The sequence below is a fragment of the Meriones unguiculatus genome, chromosome 9 (assembly GCF_030254825.1).
Source record: "Meriones unguiculatus strain TT.TT164.6M chromosome 9, Bangor_MerUng_6.1, whole genome shotgun sequence".
Taxonomy (NCBI): domain Eukaryota; kingdom Metazoa; phylum Chordata; class Mammalia; order Rodentia; family Muridae; genus Meriones; species Meriones unguiculatus.
Genome location: NC_083357.1, coordinates 39,291,487 through 39,308,716, shown reverse-complemented (window position 1 = coordinate 39,308,716; position 17,230 = coordinate 39,291,487). Strand labels below are relative to the sequence as shown.

General features: G+C 37.2%; 1 protein-coding gene and 1 pseudogene across 11 annotated transcripts in view; one reads left to right on the top strand and one right to left on the bottom strand.

The window, feature by feature from the left end:
• Positions 1–17,230, bottom strand: part of Spidr (scaffold protein involved in DNA repair) — a 261,442-nt gene that overhangs the window by 104,543 nt on the left and 139,669 nt on the right. The window lies entirely within an intron of this gene.
• LOC110539323 (proteasome subunit alpha type-5-like) lies at positions 1,119–9,769 on the top strand (annotated as a pseudogene).

The following is a 17,230-nucleotide window of genomic DNA, read 5'->3' as shown; positions in this document are numbered from 1 at the left end:
GGCAGCCAGCAGCTGCCCACTGGCACTTTATGTAAATGAACTCAGTCACCTCTTGGGTTTTCCCCTCTATTCTCCCTCCTCTTTATAAAGGACACAAAATCATAGAGAGTAACTAACTGAAGCCTGCTCTGCACTTTAATTGCAGGCAGAAAGCCAAAGTGCAAACACAATGACTGAATTCAGTTTTACAAGTAAACACTGGAACTGAATTCACCCTAGTCCGGGAAGAATGCCTCTGATCACAGCTAGCAGGAAATCCAATTCAAAACAGGGTGTGTCATCCTCAACTCACACTGTGGCCTTTATACCTTTCATAAAATTCTTTGTATAGTAAAGGTTCCTTCTTAAAAATATTCCCACAAAGACTAAACTTTATTCACAATATTATACTCAGAAATATTTTGCAAAACATGTCTGAGTTCCAACAACTACCATTTTTGGTAGAGGCCCTTTGGTAGATTCTCCTTTGGTTACTGATGGTTGAATATCAAGAGCCTATCACTCATTCTTCTCCAAACTTCTTTGTAATCTCTGAGTTATCTCTGACATAATGCCAACTTTCAATTCCCCTCTTGTTCTTTGGGACACTTGATAAGTTAGTATGAAAATGCTGAGATCCCAAGAGAATTAGGACAGCCACATACTTTGGCCCAACCACATTTTAACCACATGTGCCAGTTGGTTCACATGCCTGTTTTTTGTGCCTCCAGAGTTGGCCAAAACTATCAAACAACTTCAAAAAGACATACAAGTACAAATGCTGCCAGTCTGTAGTTCTACACAGGGCCTCAGGAGAAGTGTGGACTTAAGCCAGCTGCCTATGGCCAGCCTTCCCAAAATGATGTAATTATAGAAGCCCAGATTTTAGTCGAACAAATGAAACAGTATGCTAAAAGTCAGGCACAAACTTATTAAACTGGATATATATGGGAGGAAAGAATAGAAGATGATGCACAATTATTCCAAACTGAAAGGTTTAGGTGTAGGAGAGAACACTTTTAAAATTACATTATGACACATTATCAAGTATTAGCAGACTTGAAACCATAAAGGATAGGCTCTCAGTGAGATCTTTGGATCTCACCCTCTGCTTCTGACCAAAATAGAAAGAACTGGCAATGGCTTGCACTATGTGTGCTGTGCTCACAGCTGGTAAAGGCCCAAAAGTCCACAGGTATTTAAATTTTTAATTGGGCAGAACTGCTGAGGTATTAAAATCAAGGTTGATGGCTTTTAACACCTTTGTTTCAGAAGCACTTGACTGCTCTACTAATACAGTGTAGGTCACAAATCTATCTAGTCTCAGTCCACTCCAACCTAAGGTGGGCTATGGTATCCACAAGTGCTTCCAAAGCAGCAGTGCAAAGTCATATTGAACACACTTCCTGATCCCTCCCAATTCTTTCATGGGTTCCTCATCCATGAGCAGCTTGGAAAACCAAGGACCTAGGAGCCGAGAAAAAAGCCAAACTGAAGTCTTTTGTTGTTCCTACTTACAAATGGATTTCTTTCCCCTTCACAATGGTAAGATATGGACTCTCCTACCTTGGGTCAAGATTATAAAATTCTCCATTCCTTTCTACCTACAATTTTCTTCTGTGCATGTACTCCTGTGCCAACCTACAGGACTTTTCCTAATCCAGGGCCTAAATACATCAGGTCACTTTCTCTTGCTTCGTATGTACTTCAGTCTCCTGCATTTATACAATCTCATTCAAGTGCTTTTTATTAAAAATGATGTCTATACACATGTATGTTTTCTGTGTGTCCTATTGCCATATAACAAGGTCTATGTGGGTTTTTGTTTCACACTAAGGAGTTATATGGAACAGACCTTCATGGTGAGTTCTTCTAGCATTGAGGAAGTTATTTTACATAATCAGAATCTCTGATTCGTAAAGATCTATCTCTCAGATTTCCTCCATGGTCAGAAGCTAGAATAAAATGCCTCTTTCACTTTGGGTTTCCTCCTAACCACTTCAGATCCTTCCAAAAAGAATATTACTGCCAGACTTAAAACAGACTTTTAAAATCATACTTTTATAAAAGAATAAAATTTGATCCCTACTGATCAAGGTGACCATGGGTCCTGAACTTCACAGGTCAGAAAATTTATTACTATAGACTAAAGCAACTCTGGAGGTGGTGACATCAGGCTACCCCAATTCCCACTGTGCTTTTGCATCTTGCTTTTCAACAAAGTAATTCTAGGATTAATCACTACAAGATTATTACTGATCTCTAAGAAGCTTGTGAGTCCTGATCCATGCTGGTCAGAAAACTTAGTTCTTAATGACTTAGGTAACTCCCAATTCCCAAGCTGTTAGTTGCTATTGATTCCTATTGATTTGGTTCTCAAATGTATTCTCCATGCCTGGAAACAACTTGATCACCAAGCCTAAAAAGAAAGATTTAACGTGGCTTTATTTAACTTACCAGGCAATTTATTTTTGGAAAGAATGATGAATCTGTTTCATAAAAGACAACCAGATGTGCCCTATAAACAAGCTCTTCTTTGAGGGTGGTGTATCTGACCTTCTGGGTGTTTTAACAAGCAAAACTGAAGTCCAAAAGTAATGAATACATAGGGCTTAGAAGATGGTGAATATACTGACCCTTGCCTCTAGGCCTGATAGGTTCCAGGGGATGAGGAACATCTCTCCACGGACACTGTAGTTCTTCTAAGTCTATCTAACCTATCTATTGATCAGAGAGGCTGTAAAGACTCACAGGCTAGCCAGTAATCAATACATATTCTGCAGAGTCAACAGTAGGAAATGACATCAAGCCTGCCAAGCAAAACAACATCATCAGTAGTCTCAAACCCATCCCGACAGATGCTATAACTAATAAACACTAAAGAAGGATGGGGCTATGAAGTCCCTAAAGGGAAGTCAGAGCAGGAACTGGGAGCAGGAACTGGTAACATTATCCAGGTATCAACTCATCTGTAACATTATTGACATTTCTAAAAAAATAATAGTTCCAAAAACTTATAGTGCAATAGTAGAGGTGGGTGATCTTTATATCTAGATGCTTTAGCTTCCACTTCTCCAAAGCTGTGATTAAGCATGTGCTCTCATACCTAAACTTCTACTTTACTCCTGTAAGTTTTATTCATTTTTTTTTTCATATTTATCCATTTCAGTACTGGACTCATGCATTCCCAGTCCTCTTTTTAAATAAGCAAACAAATTAGTTGAATACTGTACCCATACAACACAGTGATAGTTTGCTTTGTTGTTGTTTTGATAATGGGTCTCCTATGTCCCAGCTGGACTTAAACTCATTCTGTTAAGATGTTGAACCAGGTTTATTCAGTATTGATGCTTCATTATTATTATTATTATTATTATTATTATTATTATTATTATTCAATACTTGAGGCTTCATTCATGCTAGGCAAGCACTTTACATGCTAAGCTACACCACTACCTCAATGATTTGATTTGCTTTTCTGTAAACACATTTGAATACTAATCAACTTAGCAAGGATAGTCATTAGCCTAGCGTCACTAGAACAGCCATGATCTGAAAAATGTCCTCTTTCCATCTCTACAAAGAATCTAAACTTTCAACCAAGTGGAGAAAATCGAATTTCAAGTTATTTTAAAAAAAGTTATTTGCTCCCAGATTTAAGGAAAACATGAGTAAATCGTCATGTTTATACATATACATCTACATATATATAATATGTAGATGGTGCAGAAACTAGAGAGCAGAAGAATAAGTGGTGTAGAACATGCACAACTGAAGGAAACAGGTCTATTCTTTGGCGGCCCAATTCTTTTTCATTCTTAAGAACTAGGAACACCCATCCTTAACACCCATCCTTCTCTATAAACTGACTGGAGTGGCTGGGAGCATGGCTCAAGTGGTAAAGTACTTGCTGTGTAAACATGCCAACACTCATATGAGAAGTTAAGCAACTTCCAATCACCAACTGTAACAGTGAAAGAATCACAGCAAAAGAATACCGCTTCCCATCCCATATAGCAGATTTAAATGCACTCTCCCATGTTCCTTCCTGTGCCCACAGATCTCCATAATGTTCACCATTAAGCAGTGTTACATGCTTATATACACACATTTTCTTCTTCATGTCTTCAATACTGCATCTTACCCAGTGTTTATGGAGCTGACAGACACATAAACTCTGAGATCAGAGACCCATTTACAAGTTTACCCATTCCCCAACCCCCACAGCCCATCCCTCCATTTTCATAACAACCTACCAACCAAATGACAAACATCAATAACTTCAGATTCTGGCAATTTAATAAATATAAAACATGGCAGAGTTCAGCATATTAATAGTCAATAAATCCTACTTTTCTCTTTATTCTCAGTGCCTAATATTTAACATTTAAAAAAATGCTATTAGATTTAGACCTTTCTAATCATAATGACAAAAGGTATAATGCATGCTGCACATTTTTTTGGACATACCCTTTATACACATGTACAGATGGGATTGGCACATATAACAGGAGCCACCACCCACCACCCAAGTAAGTCATACATGGGGCAGGAAGTAGAAGATAGCAACAGTAGGTTAATATGCTTAAAAAAAGAAAAGAGTTTGTCAATGTGCAGAGAGTAAGATATTTTGGAACAGTTAGTACTAAATAGGATGTCTTTAGCAATCCTCCTCCCTGTGACAAAACTCAGAGAGCTATGGTGAAGAGGAGATGGGAAGGTTCTCAGAGCCAGAAGGGATGGATGACACCAAGGAAACTGAGTCTTCCAGACCCAACAGAACTAATACACATAAGAAGTCCCAGACTGTGGCAGATGCACAGGGCCTGGACAGGCTCAAATTAGATGGGGTCCCAGAACTGAGAGCAGGAATGGACATAATCTCCTATCCCTAACTAAGAAGCTATCTTCAACTGACATCCTTTTGCAAAGGAAAAAATTAGTTTTCTCCAAAGGTACTCATTGGGGCTATTAACCACACATAGAGGCGAGGCATGCCTAGCAGTAGATGGCCACAACATGGCAAACTCAATGGTGTTTCTGTAAACTTTTGTCTCGTCACTTTGCATACATTTTTTTGTGCAACTGGGGTTTTATTATTATAGCTTCCGATTTTCCTTCTTTATAGGTTTGCATGTATGTGCTTCTTGTGTTTTCTCTTTGTTATTTATTATTTTAAATTCTGGTTTGCCTGTTTGTTTTTCTTTATTTTATTTATTTATTACAATTTATTCACTTTGAATCCCAACTGAGGCTCCCTCCCTCTTCTCCTCCCATTCCCTCCCAAGTCCACTGACAGAGGTGGTCCTCCTCCCCTTCCATCTGACCCTAGTCTATCAGGTCTCATCAAGACTGGTTGCATTATCTTCCTCTGTAGCCTGGTAAGGCTGTCCCACTTCAGGGGGAGATGATCAAAGAGTCAGCCACTGAGTTCATGTCAGAGACAGCTCCTGTTCCCCTTCCTAGGGTACCCACTTAGAGACTGAGCTGCCATGGGCTATATCTGAGCAGAGGTTATCTCCATGCATGGTCCTTGGCCATATCAGTCTCAAAAAAGACCACTGGAATCAGATTTTGGGTTCTGTTGCTCAACTTGTGGAGCTCAAAGAGACAGTAAACTGCTATAGAGCTTTGTGGGTAAGGAGGAGAGGAACAGCTGAGAGAATTTCAGGGAAGGAAAACTGTGATCAGAATATACTATATGAAAATGTTTTGTTTTTAACAAACAAACAACAACAAAAAAAAAATACTAACAAAAAAACTTGTCTACCAAATCCTAATGAACTATACAAAAGCATACACTTAAACACACACCTAACAATTCTGGCCATTGTTAAACTAACAGGGTATCCATCTCAAGCAATAGTCTGTCCTCCACTCCAACCCTTATATCTAAAAATAAAACAGACATAAAACTTTTTTTAGTTCTGCCAAGAGCTCTAAGAATATCTTCTAAAGCCATGCTGTTAATGGATCAGGCCAGAGGACACTACGAGTAGGTGCTTTTCCACATTTCTGAAAGCTCTAATCAGTGACTCGGCCTCTGTACAACAGGAAGTATTCAAATGGGTTTATGCCTAACTGGAGAATTATTGTTAATATTATATCAAAATAAGCAAAAGGCATATTTTTATAAGGACTTAAATTTTATTTTTAAAATGTAGAAAAGCAAATTGTGATTAGCTACACTGGCACAAAAGCTGTTTACAAACTAGTAGACAGAAAAAAAGACAAATTAAGTTCAAAATTTAACTCAGTATCTGAGCTCTTCCTGCTACATATTACTGTGGAGGACCCACCTAGCTCTGAACACGTGCTTATCTCCTTAATAACTTCTTTAGTGCTCTTTTGGGTGTCTACTGAGCAGCACATGGTAAAATGGTTTTCTTAATGGACTGGAGTTTTGTTTCAGAAGCTACTTTCAGATTAACAGTCTTTAAAACAGTCTGTATACTGTCTGCAAGTAAGTTTATCAGGGTTCTTGAGATATAATATATATATATATATATATATATATATATATATATTTCCCCTTCTCTTTCCTCCATCTAAACCCTTCCATATACTCTTCTTTGGTCCTTTTTATTTCATGGCCTCTTTTTTTTCGTTAATTGCTGTTGTTGTATGTATAAAATCACCCCACAGCAAGTATTTCTTTACAACAGATGGATAACATTACAGAAACCACAACCAATCAAGCTGCAGAGATGCAGAAAACAGTCCCCTTAAATCTTAAAAAGTCTCAAAAAAATTTCAAGCAACAACCCCAATAGTTCAGCTGTTACAACAATTAATGAACTCAGCATTTCAGGAGGATCAAATGTAAGACATCTGGTTCCAATACCAATTTTGGCTCAGAATAAAAATACCTCCCATACAATGGTTTGATTATAAACTGTTCCCCTCTCTTTTTTCCCCCCCTTTTGGAACAGTAGTCTTTCCTTGCTGGAAGCCACCCCACCACTGCCAGGAAAAAGAATGTAAAGCATTCCCAGGAGCTGAGGCTGTGATGTCAGAGCTGCATTCCATGTCTTCCCAGTCAGGGCTTTTGGGAAGCTCTGGCCTTCAGCTAAACCCTGGAAGAGATAGCAGCTAAGGCCCTCATTAAATAGTACAGAGAAAGAACCTTTGTGCTGTGTTTTAGTGCAGGCCAGGATCAAAGCAAGAGAAGGAAGTGAAACATAGTGCTAGACTTCTTTCAAAGGGAAAAAAGTACTTTGCATAGAAGAAAGGAAGGAGTAAAGAAAGGGGAAAGGAAGAAGGAAATAGGGAAGGAGGAAAAACAAAAAAAGAGGAAAAAAGGTGTTTGGGGAGAATGTGTGTATGTGTGTGTGTGTATTTGTTGTTTTTTGTTTGTTTCTTTGGTTGGCTGGTTTTGTTTTGTTTTGTTTTTTGGTGTCAACTGACCTATTTAATGAGCAAGCTACAAGCTACAAGCTACAAGCTACAAGCTACAAGCTACAAGCCACCAACAGTAAGCCTAACCAACTTCTTCTGCAAGTTCTGGGCTTGATTAAAAGACTCAGCCTAAATAAATAAGGAGAATGAGTGACTTTGGATGACTTCCTTCATTAATATGGGGCATCCAGCTGCACAGCACAAAAACATACATTTGTGTCTAAAAGCATGCAATAAAAAATGATACATACTATCCATACAAATAAGAAATATGAAAACAAAATGTATTTCCTTTTCAAGTTAATAATTTGGAAATTATACTTCAAGGTTACTTTTATTGTATATGACATATAAAACTTATTTAAAAATACTTAAAGTTAGAGGATTATTCATTACTTCTTTAAAAGAGGAACCTGAAAATATCAACTGGGTATGTAGCTCAATTAATGGAGGGCTTCCTGTCATTCATGGGGTTCTAGGGACTGATCCTCAGCACCATAAGTAACCAGGAGTCATGGCAATGACTGTAATCCTGACACTCAGGAGAGAGAAGGAGCTGGACTAGAAATACAAGTCATTCTTAGTTACATAGTTCCAGGCTAGCCAGGGACAGATGGCTTAAAAAGAAAAGAAAAGAAATCATGGTGAAAGCTCAATAGTTGTTATTTATTTATTTAATTCCAAGAATAAATGCTACTTTCCCTCAAACAACTGTTTTAATTAAACCAAGTTACTTTAAGGGGCGGGAGAGATGCTTCAGTGGTTAAGACCACTTACTGCTTTTGCAGAGGACAAGGATCTGTTCCCAGCCCCCACAAGTCAACTCTAATTCCAGGAGATTTGATGTCTTTATCTGGCCTCTAAAGGCCAGGAAAGGTGTACAGATAACATGCAAAGAGCCTATACACATAAAAATACTTAATCTTAAAAAAAAAACAAAACTAACAAATTACTTTAAAATAAAAATTGCTTACCTGGTATACAGATTAAGTAAGAAATGTTGATTAACTCAAAAAATCTTCAGTAACAGTTCAAACATTAAACAAGACATTCCATGATCACCTTAATTATGATAAGGGTGTATTAAAGCTCTGAAAGTTCACTGGGACCCACATTTGACTCAAGACCCACATGTGAATCTAGGTTGCAGAGAATTAGTAGAGTACAAAGTGCAATGGGTTTTTGGCAGCATCTGCTGTAGCTTCATCCTTGGTCCTGCTGCCACCTAGCCACAATTTGATCAGGTTAGTGAACCCCTCTTACAGCTAATACAGTTCCACCAGTATCCATAACTGTACAAAATATAGACATTCTCCTAGGAAGACTCACAGAAAACCAAATAACCAGACATGAAGAGATGACTCTGTGATTAAAAAAACTTGAGTTGAATTTCCAACACCTACATGGGGTAGCTCACAACTGCCTGTAACCCAAGCTCCAGGGGATCTGATATCTTCTGGCTTTTGGACACACATATGAAAAGCCCCCCCCCCCATTGATCTACACTCACACACACACACAAATAAAATTTTTAAAAAGCCTAACAACAACCAATCAATCAACAACAACAAAACTACACAAGAAGCAAGGTCCTTGGTGCTGTAGTAGTGTGGTTGATTAGGGTGCTTCTTGGAGTTGTGTGGACCTTGAAAACCCCATGTAGTCACATCCACCTCCTTCTATCCTTGCTATGTTTGATCCTCACTTGGTCTGAGAAAGACAAGGGTGTGAATACTTTTTCTCCTAAGGAAGATTATTTCAAGTGTTATATGCCATTGAGGATATCAAGCTTGGTTCTACAGCCATTGGCATCCAAACACCAGAGGATGTGGAAAAGAGAATTACCTTCCCACTAATGGAGCCTCACAGCATTGAGAACATTGTAGAAATTGATGCTCATATAGGTTGTGCCATGAGTGGGCTACTTGCTGATAAAACTTCAATTGGTAAATCCAGAGTGAAGACAGAACCACTGGTTCACCTATGATAAGAGAATAATGGTGGAGAGTGTGACCAGGGTATGTCCAATCTGGCTTTGCAGTTGAGAGAAGATGCAGATCCAGGTGTCATGTCTCATCTCTTTGGAGTAGCATTGTTGTTTGGAGGAACTGATGAAAAAGGACCCCAGTTGTTTCACATGGACCTGTCTGGGACCTTTGTACAGTATGATGCTCGAGCAATTGGCTCTGCTTCAGAGGACGCCAAGAGCTCCTTGCAAGAAGTTTACCATAATTCTATGACACTGAAAGAAGTCATCAAGTCTTCACTAATCATCCTCAAGCAAGTTGTGGAGGAGAAGCTGAATGATACTACTATAACCATGGTGCAGCTTGGTCAGAATTTCCACATGTTCACAAAGGAAGAACTCAAGGAGGTGATCAAGGACATCTAAGGAGGAGCCATCCTCAGACATCTCCTAATTGCCCTTAAACTTTATTTCTAGATCTTACGTCATAGAAAATATCCAGTATATGTGTTTTTTATGATGTCTATACATAACAGCAATTCTGAATAAAAAATAAAAAAAAACCCTACACAACCAAATATAACTGAAAATAAGGAAAGACTGGAAGACAGTCCAGTCCAACATATGTGCGCACATACACAAATCTAAAGAATATGACACAAGTCCTAACCATAAACAATTCTCAACTGTCCTAACTCCCCTACAATGGAATCTAAACATCACAGAGATGGCTGTACTTTACCTACCATTATGGATTTTTCTTCCGGAATCATAAGCCTAAACAAGTTCTTCATTCTATAAGTTGTCTTGGTCATCATATTTTCTCACAGCAACAGGAAAGTAAGTAATACATAGACCTAATCAAATTAGAGCAGAAAACTTCCCAAACATCCAAATATAGACATAAAAATGTAGAACCCTAAACTGAAATGTCCAGAGAAGGAACTACCCATGACACATTGTAATGAAGATGTCAAAACAGTATGAAAAAAGAAATCATATACAATGACATAGCTATCAGAATTACCTAAGTCTTTTCATTAGTACCTCTAAAAAGCTGAAAGAGCATGGAATGATATACTTCAAGCTCTAAAAGTAAATAACTGAGAATCAAAACAAGAAGTTCTACCTAGCACAGTTATCTCTCAAAATTGATGGAAAAACAAGAGTATTTCAGACAAACACAAATTAAGGCAACTGATGACAACCAAACCAGCACTAGGGAACAATTTTCAAAGGAATACTATAGAGAAAGAAAGAAAGAAAAAAAAAATTAGCCCACAAGAACATAAAAGTATAGATTCCATGAGAGGAACAAAGAAGAGCTAGGAAAAAAATAAATAAATAAACCATTCCTAAAACAAAAACTAAGCAAACTAAGCAAACTCCCAAAAGTAATACAGAAGAATGAAAAGAAATTTCAACAATGTAGGAAACCATCATCTAAAACATTTGTAGGAAATTCAAAACCCCTTTCAATAAAGACATTAAGTGTACATGGCCTGAATTTACAAATAAAAAGACGCAGACACATCAATTGGATTAAAAATATGAACTGTCTGCTGTTTCCAAGAAATACGTTTAGCATACAAAGACATCAAAAAAAATTGAGAATCAAAGAATGTAAATCATACTAAGTAAACAAAAGCTATAAACGAGCAGGCATAACTAGCTGTCTTTGCAACTGAGAAAAAGCCTTCAAACCAAAGTAATCAGACCAATAAAGAGGGGTCAATATATATTAATAAAGAAAACAATACACCCACAAGATCTAACAATGGTGGGGCTGGAAAGATGGCTCAGTGGTAAAGAGTGTGTATATTGCTCTGGCAGCAGAGTTCAGTTTCCAGCACCCAGATCAGGGAGAAAACCATGAAAACTCCAGTAGTAGAGAATCTGATGTCCTCTTCTGGTTTCCAAATGCACCCAAACACATATTTAGTACATATAAACTCATGTAGGCTTATATACATATACATAAATTTTAAATATATTCATAGATATATAAAAATGAACATCAATAATAAAAGAAAAGAGCCTATCAACTTGAGAGTAGAGGAGACATGGGGTGAAAAGGTAACTGGGAAAGGCTGTAAGAAGGAAAGGGAGGGAGAAACCTACACAATTGTATTTGAATTTAAAAAAATATAAAATAAGACAATTACTGTAAATATTTATGTACTAAATATTGGAGTTTCCCAATTCCAAAAAGTAAACACTAAAAGAGTCTACATCAGTTCAAATATAATGTTAGTGGGAAACTTTAATAATCCATTCTCAGATGAGTCTTCCAAACTAAAAATAAGCAAAGAAACTTCAGAGCTAAAATAAACCATAAATCAACTGGACCTAACAGATATATCCAGAATATTCCACTCGTAAGATAAAGAACATATTCTTAAGTAGTACATGGAACCTTCTCAAAAACTGATCACATTGTGGATCACTAAACAACTTTACCAAATCTTAACAAAATGAGTCAATGCCATATGTCCTATCAGACTACAGTGGGATTAAGTAAATCAACAGAAAAAAAAAGTGTTATACCTCAGGGTTTGGAATAAAAATAAGAAGCCAATACCAAAAATAGTAGAATGCAAGAAATAATAAAGATCAAGGAATAAATAAATGTTTATTGTCTTTTAGAGACAATTCCCGGTGGGCCAGGTAGTGCACACTTTCATTTCTAGAACATGCATGAGCAAAGGCCAGTGGACTTCTGAGTTTAAGGCCATTTGGTCTACACAGTAAATTCTAGGCCAGCCATGACTATAGGGCTATTCTGTAAAAGCAAAGTAAAGCAAACAATAAGACACAAAAAAACTAAACCCATTGAACCAGCAAGTAGGGAAAAAAACAAACAAAATTAGAGACAATAGCAGTATTGTTAAAACAGATGGTAATACAATCCAGAACTTTGAAAACTTATTCTCCAAAAAGCTGAAAAACCTAGAAGAAATAGGTGAAATTAAAAGTACAAGATACACGGAAGTTAAACAAAATCCTTATAAAGCACTAAATCAAAGCTGTAATCAAATCTCTCCAAAAATCAAAAGCCAGTAGCAGATAGATTCACTGCTACATTCTATAAAAGTTTAAGATTGAACACAACACTTCCCAAATGGTTTATGAAATATAAGGAGAAGGTTTATTCTACAGAGTCAGTATTATCTAGATCTCCAAACCACATTAAGACATGATTTAAGAAAATTAAAGGAAAAAAAATCATATACCAGTTTCACTGATGAATAAAGACACACAAATTCTCAACAAACACTAAGTTTAGAAAATCATTAAGAAAATACATCATAACCAAGAAGGCTTTATCTTAGTGATACAAGGGTAGTTCAATATATACAAATAAAAAATGTAACACATGATATAATTGACTTAAGGACTGAAGTAACATAATTATCTTTCTAGATGCAAAAAGGTATTTGATAAAGTTTAAAATACCTTCACCATAAAAGTCCTGGAGATATTAATAAAAAATGGAGTATACCTCAAATTAACAAAGGCTATATAAAACACATACCCAATATAATGCTAAATGTAGACAAACTGAGAACATTTTATTTATAGTCAGGATGTTGATTCTCCCATCTCTTACTCAATAAAATGCTTGAAATTTTAGCTAGAGCAGTAAGACAAAAATAAAAAATAATTTAAAAAAGACATAAAGGTAGTAAAACTAGGAAAAGGAGGAACCCCTATTTGCAGACATGATTCTGTACTTCAAAGACCCTACAGAATTTACCAGAAGACTCTTAGAGCTAATAAGCACATTTCATAAAGTAGCAGTATACAAAATCAATACACAGAAATCGGTACCCTCCACAGATATCAACAAGAAACTTGTAAAAAACAAATTACAAAAACCCCATTCATTATAGCTTAAAAATTAATAAAAAAAAAAAAACTAGGAATATCTAGGAATAAATCTAAGCAAGGAAGTGAAACACAGATATCATGAAAACGTCAGTGCAGACAGTAGCCAATGGTAAGATTATTCATACTTTCACTTGCAGTATCAACAATGGCTACATTACCAAAAGTCATCTACAGATTTAAAGCAATTCTCACCAAATTCCTATGTAACTCTTTGCAGAACCAGAAACAATAATCCATAATCTATAAAAGCAGTCCAGAAGAGAAAGAACACAGCTGAAATGTAGTAATACCTGACCTCAAATTGCAGTATAGAGCTACAGTGAAAAAAGACAGCCTGGCGCTGGCATAAAAGGAGAACTGGGCCGAAGGAACAGAATTAAGTATTTGGAAGCAAACAGAAAAAGCTATAGCCACCAATTTTTTTTTCAAACCACAGTGACAAAACATACAGGTAGAAAATGAACCCATTTAAGGGAAGGATAATCAATGAGACCCCCCCCAAAAAAACCATAATTATACCTACTACTTATATACCTTGTATACTAATCTTAGGTTTTTTTTTTAAAAATAATACATAAAGTTCTTATTCAATGGGAAGATATTTATTATTGATGTCTTTCTTTAATTTTATGGACACTGCTGTTTTGCCTGCATGTATATCTCAGGTATAGATACCTGAGAACAGGAGTTAGAAATAGTTTTGAGCTGCAATGGGCAGATTTTAAATGATGCTTTTGAAATATAAATCTCTTAATAAAATATCTAAAAAAGAGAATTTAGTACACATTAGCATTTAAAAAGTTACTCACCAGGGGCTGGAGGCTCAGTGGCCGCGGCTCTTGTATATGAACATTTTGGCTCTTGACATCAACCCAGAGCAGCTTCAACACTTTTTTGTTTTGTTTTTAAATATTAATGAGTTTATTCACTTGGTATCACTGCTGTAGCCCCTTCCTTCATCCCCTCCCAATCTCACACTCCCTCCCTCATCTCCTCCCAAGCCCCTCTCCAAGTCCACAGATCGGGAAGGTCCTCCTCTTCCCTCTGACCCTAACCTATCAGGTCACATCAGGTCTAGCTGCATTGTCTTCCTCTGTGGCCTGGTAAGGCCGCTTCCCCCTCAGGGGGAGGTGATCAAAGAGCCAGCCACTGAGCTCATGTAAGAAACAGCTCTTGTTCCTATTACTAGGGAACTCACTTGGATACTGAGCTGCCACAGGCTACATCTGAGCAGGGGTTCTAGGTTATCTCCATGAATGGTCCTTGTTTGGAGTATCAGTCTCAGAAAAGACCGCAGGGCCCAGATTTCTTGGTTCTGTTACTCTCCTTGTGAAGCTCCTGTCTTCTCCAGGTCTTAATATCTCCCGCTTCTTTCCTAAGATTCCCTGCATTCTGCTCGAAGTTTGGTTATGAGTCTCAGCATCTGCTTATACACTGTTGGGTAGAGTCTTTCAGAGGCCCTCTGTGGTAGGCTCTTGTCCTGTTTCCTGTTTTCTCCTTCTTCCAATGTCCATCCCGTTTGTCTTTCTGAATGAGGACTGATCATCTTACCCAGGGTCCTCCTTCTTGCTTAGCTTGCTTAGCTTGCTTAGCTTCTTGCTTAGTTTGTCTAGTATCCACATATAAGTGAGTATGTACCATGTGTGACTTTCTGCTTCTGGGATACCATACTCAGTTTGATCTTTTCTAGATCCCAACATTTGCCTGCAAATTTCATGATTTCCTTGTTTTTAATTGCTGCATAGTATTCCATTGTGTAAATGTATCACAATTTCTGTATCCGTTCTTCTACTGCGGGACATCTCGGTTGTTTCCAATTCTGCCTATTACAAATAAAGCTGCTACGAACAGGGTTGAGCAAATGACCTTGTTGTGTACTTGAGCATATTTTGGATATCTGCCTAGGAGTGGTGTAGGTGGATCTTGAGGAAGCGCTATTCCTAATTTTCTAAGAAAGCATGAGATTGATTTCCAAAGTGGTTATACAAGTTTACATTCCCACCAGCAATGGAGGAGGGTTCCCCTTTCTCCACATCTTCTCCAGCATGTATTGTTACTTGAGTTTTTAATCTTAGCCATTCTGATGGGTGTAAGGTGAAATCTCAGGGTAGTTTTGATTTGCATTTCCCTGATGATTAAGGACACTGAGCATTTCTTTAAGTGTTTATCTGCCATTCTATGTTCCTCTATTGAGAATTCTCTGTTTAGCTCTGTATCACATTTTTTAAATTGGATTATTGATTTGTTGTTTTTAACTTTTTGAGTTCTTTATATTTTCTGGATATTAGCCCTCTGGCAGATATAGGGTTGGTGAAGATCTTTTCCCAGTCTGTAGGTTGTCATTTTGTTCTGATAATAGTGTCCTTTCCTGTATAGAACCTTTTCAGTTTCATGAGGTCCCATTTATTGATTGTTGCTCTTAGAGCCTGTGCTGCTGGCGTTCTGTTCAGGAAGTTGTCTCCTATGCCAATGAGTTCTAAGTTCTCCCCTACTTTTTCTTCTAACAAGTTTAGTGTGTCTGGTTTAATGTTGAGGTCTTTCCACTTGGACTTTAGTTTTGTGCAGGGTGATAAATATGGATCTATCTACATTTTTCTAAATGTAGACATCCAGTTAGACCAGCACCATTTGTTGAAGATGCTATCTTTTTTCCATCGTATGGTTTTGGTTTCTTTGTCAAAAACCAGGTATTAGTAGGTGTGTGGGTTTATTTCCAGGTCTTTTATTCGATTCCATTGATCCACCATTCTGTTTCTATGCCAGTACCATGCAGTTTTTATTACTATTGCTCTGTAATACAGCTTGAGATCCAGGATGGAGACACCTCCAGACAATATCTTGTTGTACAGGATCGTTTTGGCATTTCTGGGTTTGTGTGTGTGTGTGTGTGTGTGTGTGTGTGTGGTTGTTGTTGTCGTTTTTCCATATGAAGTTGAGAATTGTTCTTCCAAGGTCTGTAAAAAACTGTGTTGGTATTCTGATGGGAATTGCATTGAATCTGTATACTGCTTTTGGCACAATGGCCATTTTCACCATGTTAATCCTACTGATATGAGCATGTGAGATCTTTCCATCTTCTGATATTTTCTTCAATTTCTTCAGAGACTTGAAGTTTTTTTCAAACAGGTCTTTCACTTGCTTGATTAGTCACACCAAGGTACTTTATGTTATTTATGGCTATTATGAAGGTGTAGTTTCCCTAATTTCTTTCTCAGCCCTTTTGTCTTTCATATACAAGAGGGCTACAGATTTTTTTTTGAGTTAATTTTATATACAGCCACTTTGCTGAAGATGTTTATCAGCTGAAGGAGTTCTCAGGCTGAATTTTTGGGGTCACTCAGGTATACTATGATATCATCTGCAAATAGTGATACTTTGACTTCTTCCTTTCTGATTTGTATCCCCTTGATTTCCTTTAGTAGTCTTATTGCTCTAGCTAGAACTTCAAGTAGTATGTTGTCAAGATACAGAGAGAGTGGGCAGCCTTGCCTTGTCCCTGATTTCAGTGGGATTGCTTTAAGTTTCTCTCCATTTAGTTTGATGTTGGCTGTAGGCTTGATGTATATTTTCTTTACTATGATTAGCTGTGTGCCAAAGAGAACTTCAAACCGATCCTCTTATGAACATGATGCAAAAATACTCAATAAAATACTTGCAAACCGAATCTAAGAACACATCAAAAATATCAACCACTATGACCAAGTAGGCTTCATCCCAGGCATGCAGGGGTGGTTCAATATACAGAAATCTATCAATGTAATCCACCATATAAACAAGGTGAAGGAGAAAAATCACATGATCATCTCCTTAGATGCCGAAAAAGCATTTGACAGATTCCAATACCCATTCATGTTTAAAGTCTTGGAGAGATCATGGATACAAGGCACATATCTAAACATAGTACAGCTTCAACAGTTGTAATGCCAGCTATTATGGATGCAATACTCTTCTTTGCACACTTACAAAACAAATAAATAAATAAAAGCAAGTCTTTAA